The sequence below is a fragment of the Haematobia irritans genome, chromosome 2 (assembly GCF_050003625.1).
Source record: "Haematobia irritans isolate KBUSLIRL chromosome 2, ASM5000362v1, whole genome shotgun sequence".
Classification (NCBI taxonomy): domain Eukaryota; kingdom Metazoa; phylum Arthropoda; class Insecta; order Diptera; family Muscidae; genus Haematobia; species Haematobia irritans.
The window spans coordinates 64,313,980-64,318,781 of NC_134398.1; the positions used below are offsets into that span (position 1 = coordinate 64,313,980).

Genomic DNA, 4,802 nt, shown 5'->3' on the forward strand with positions numbered 1-4,802 from the left:
TTTTTTATGTAAATCAATTTAAAATCCGCACTAATTTTAAACTAACATATTAACAGAAATATACAGTTCCTTAATCTGTTATTTATTTTTTATCAATAAAAAGCGTTTTTGATTCCTCTAACATCACATCATTCACTTCTCAGTTTCTAAAATGTTTCGAAATAAATGTATTTTCATTAATAAACACCAATACCGCACGTACAATTTTGCAAAATTAAATCCACTTGTGCACTTCATAAATGCATCAACATAACTGAATGCAACAATAAAACTCAAAGGCACAAATAGTCATAAGGGATACATACACACAAAAAAATTTTTTTTGATTTCAATCACGAAAATCGCGGATTCAATCATTTTTTTAATTGAAATGTCTTCAATCACGAAAATGATAGTATCAATCACCCATTTTGATTGAAAACCAACACAATTTTCAATTAAAAATTTAATTGACTTTTGTCACGGAATCAATTAATTGTGTGATTGAATCAATTAAAAACGTGATTGATTTTTAACATAAAATTCAATCACAGTTTTAATTGATTCAATTAAAATTTTAATTAATTTCGCGACAAAAATCAATCAACTATTTGATTCATTCAATTAAATAATTAATTGATATTGGCTATAAATTTCGGTCAAAAAATTTATATATTGCGACCCCAAAATCGTATTTAGTTTTATTTGAAATAAAATAAAATATGTATTTCTTATAAAACATATTCAATATTTTATTATTTTTTGAATTATGCAATAGACAAATAAATTTGGTTCTTGTCATTTGTGTTTTGTTCTAACATAACTTACAAATACAATTACTATCAATAACAACTATAGGGTGAAAAAATAAATTATATAAATCATTATCTTCCTTATAATAATAACCATGTTAGCATGTTCCTTCTAATATGTAGATGCGCCTAGATTTCCAATAATTCAGCAGCCTGTAAGCTAAATTAGAATAATTTGAATTTAATTTTGTTCAATTAAAAGTTAATTTTGTTCAACATTACCTGCATAGAATATCAAGTTCAATTCTTAGTTCCAGGTTACAGATTTATAATCTTCTTTTGCAGTTGTAGTCTTTTAGCATAAAAATGTGTATTAAGGAGCTCGGTAATTTAATTTTAGTAACAATTCCTTTCCAAAATCCACACATTGAAATCGTCTATTAAAATTTGAACCAATGAAAGACAAAAAATAATGGGAAAACAATGTAGTATTTGGTATTATATTGATGATACTTTGTAAATTCTGGAAATAGAAAAAAATATAAATGGAAAATACATATTTTTATTATTTTCGGATATTTTTCATATTTTTAAATCCAAAAGAAAGAACTTTTTTTTACCATTACATAATTCAGCTCATTAGTTTATATATCAGATATACTGCTTTATATATCAGATATACTGCTCTCTACTTGGGTTCAAACTGAAAAAGGCAGGTAAAGCAAAACTGCAATTTAATGCCAACGCCACTTCCCAACTTCAAGGTGAATCTTCCAACAAACCCATACCGCTCTTGGTTTTAAGAAAATTAGGAGTGAAAAAAATTATAATTTTAAAAGATCAAGACGTGGGTACCGTCTTGATCTTTTAAAATTATATATATTTTTTTTTGTTGCAAACATATTCTTATATATTTGATAAAATGATGGAGTTGATGGGATTGATTGGTCAATTTCACAAAATAAAATTGGTCACTAAAAGAAATGAATAAAAAAATATATTATTTTAGTTCGTTTAATGTAAACAGGCTTCAATGGAAACCCGTATTCACATTTCACAATTTCTTACCTTCAATAAACGTAGATTTTTTCCATTTTTACAATACCACAAAACACAAACACAGGTAATTTCAAATGCGTTCTCTCATATATTTTTTCAAACCTTTAGCACGTGGCCATTTGTTGTTGCACACTTTATTTATTTCAACCCTTTGCTATGATTTGTTGTTGCGTTCAAAATATTTATGTACACATTTTCAATGCAGCAGACAGAATGTCGCCAATCATGTTTTTCAATTTACGCGAAAAACAAAAACCCAACCGTTCGTTACAAGTTACTTCTACAGACTGATCTCTCCATCATACATTGTTGAATAAATACCCATTCTCTTGTTCTCTTTTCGCTCTTTCCATTGCTCAAAATTATTCAATTTCAATCACAAAGGTGATTGGATCAATCACATGTGTAATTGGAAACGGAAAAAATTTCAATCACGTTTGTAATTGAAAATTATTTCCGAATTGATTAACAAATTGATTGAATCAATTAATATTTTAATTGGAAACGTTACAAATATCAATCATTTTTTTAATTGGGTTTTATTCGGATTTGATTAAATAATTAATTGAATCAATTAACATATTAGTTGAATCCGTTTCCAAATTCAATTAAGTGTTTAATTGAAAAAATGTTGGTGATAATTTTTTGTGTGTAGCTGCCGTAAAGAAAAACAACTCCACACACGATCCCTTTCTGATCTCGCTATTGCAAGAAAACAACTCTCACCACAAAAGATACCAACAACACACAAGGAACATTCCATTGTCTCTAGAATCAAAACAACCAACAACAGCATAAATGACGCAATAACAAACACAAACAATCATACGATATATACACAAAATGTCTCTAAAAACTCCCTCACATGATGCACTCACATTTTCCAGTAGCACGTTTATTGATTAGTTGGAATTCTATCTATAAGTTAAGGTTAAATATATACCAAATCTATGAGGAATCTATATAAAATTATATACACCCGTCAAGGATTATATTAACTACTTTTTATTCTACTTTATCTAAAATTTTCAATGTGAGTAATTACACTCCAACATATAGTAAAAAGGGAAATAATCTGTAGGAAGCCATCGTACGAATCGGTAATGTCGTTAAGTTAATTTTTACTACAATAATTTTTTTCCATACAAAATTTTTTCTTAGTAAATTGTCCACATTTCGTAGTAAGATTTTTATATTGCCCATGTATATTTATAATAAAGGGTGATTCTTTTGAGGTTAGGATTTTCATGCATTAGTATTTGACAGATCACGTGGGATTTCAGACATGGTGTCAAAGAGAAAGATGCTCAGTATGCTTTGACATTTCATCATGAATAGACTTACTAACGAGCAACGCTTGCAAATCATTGAATTTTATTACCAAAATCAGTGGCAGAAAATCCGCTTTTTTATCGACAAATTTTGTTCAGCGATGAGGCTCATTTCTGGTTGAATGGCTACGTAAATAAGCAAAATTGCCGCATTTGGAGTGAAGAGCAACCAGAAGCCGTTCAAGAACTGCCCATGCATCCCGAAAAATGCACTGTTTGGTGTGGTTTGTACGCTGGTGGAATCATTGGACCGTATTTTTTCAAAGATGCTGTTGGACGCAACGTTACGGTGAATGGCGATCGCTATCGTTCGATGCTAACAAACTTTTTGTTGCCAAAAATGGAAGAACTGAACTTGGTTGACATGTGGTTTCAACAAGATGGCGCTACATGCCACACAGCTCGCGATTCTATGGCCATTTTGAGGGAAAACTTCGGAGAACAATTCATCTCAAGAAATGGACCGGTAAGTTGGCCACCAAGATCATGCGATTTGACGCCTTTAGACTATTTTTTGTGGGGCTACGTCAAGTCTAAAGTCTACAGAAATAAGCCAGCAACTATTCCAGCTTTGGAAGACAACATTTCCGAAGAAATTCGGGCTATTCCGGCCGAAATGCTCGAAAAAGTTGCCCAAAATTGGACTTTCCGAATGGACCACCTAAGACGCAGCCGCGGTCAACATTTAAATGAAATTATCTTCAAAAAGTAAATGTCATGGACCAATCTAACGTTTCAAATAAAGAACCGATGAGATTTTGCAAATTTTATGCGTTTTTTTTTTTTAAAAAGTTATCAAGCTCTTAACAAATCACCCTTTAGAATCAACGATGCATTAACTACTGTGTTGGAAATTTATTTAAGGAAAAATCCTTCCCATTTCGTAGTTAGTGAACTAAAAAACATTTACTGAATTTTTATAAGTTTTCCTTTAGCTAAGTTAATTTTCGTTGTGGTTACGAAAAATGAACTATATTAGAGTAAATTTGCTGAACTATGTGGAAGTTAAAATGGTCCTTAAATTTACAAGACACTTTTTTTTCTGTGTACTCGATGAGGTCCGCCCCAAATTACTGTGGTTCTCTTCTTTTTAGATTTGCCAAAGCTACATGAAGAAATGATTTCCATGATGGAGTATAGATGTGGGCCTCATTTTAAAATGCATTAACCTTTTGGTCCTTAGCGACTGTGATTAAAACATCAGATTGTGATTGGCTTCACTAAATAAAACATAGATATATAGACAATTTGCTTATTTATTGTGAGTGCATGATGTTCATCTACATTTCGATTAGGCTATTAAGTTTCAAATCTGGCATCCCTGTCCAATGTTGCCAGATTTGAAACTTATGAAACCAGAAAAGTCCTAAAGTATCGAAAATCAGTCCTAAAAGGCTAATTTTGTAAAATTTCAAAACGTAATTGTCTGATTGTCTGAGAAGCTATGTTCGTCAAAAATTGGCTATCCTCATTTTGTCAATCTAAGTAAATTTTTTGTAATCTTTAAATTCGAACAATCTATTTTTGAGTTTTAGAAAATCGACTTTTGAGTTTTAGAAAGTGACTATAATCCACTAATAAACTTCTAAAATTGAATATTTCAAATTTCGAAAAGTAGGATTGTTTCGGGCAGAATTTTGTAAATCAAAATTTTAGTGCCAAAATGTAATGCTCCCAAACT

At 30.4% G+C, this 4,802-nt stretch overlaps 1 long non-coding RNA gene across 1 annotated transcript; it reads right to left on the bottom strand.

Moving 5' to 3' along the window:
* Nucleotides 1-704: 704 nt before the first annotated feature.
* LOC142224125 (uncharacterized) lies at nucleotides 705-1,090 on the bottom strand. The gene is made up of 2 exons (XR_012719043.1): nucleotides 1,014-1,090; nucleotides 705-951 (listed from the first exon to the last, which is right to left on the bottom strand). It is a non-coding gene; the product is annotated as an uncharacterized LOC142224125 (long non-coding RNA).
* Between the last annotated feature and the right edge of the window lie 3,712 nt (nucleotides 1,091-4,802).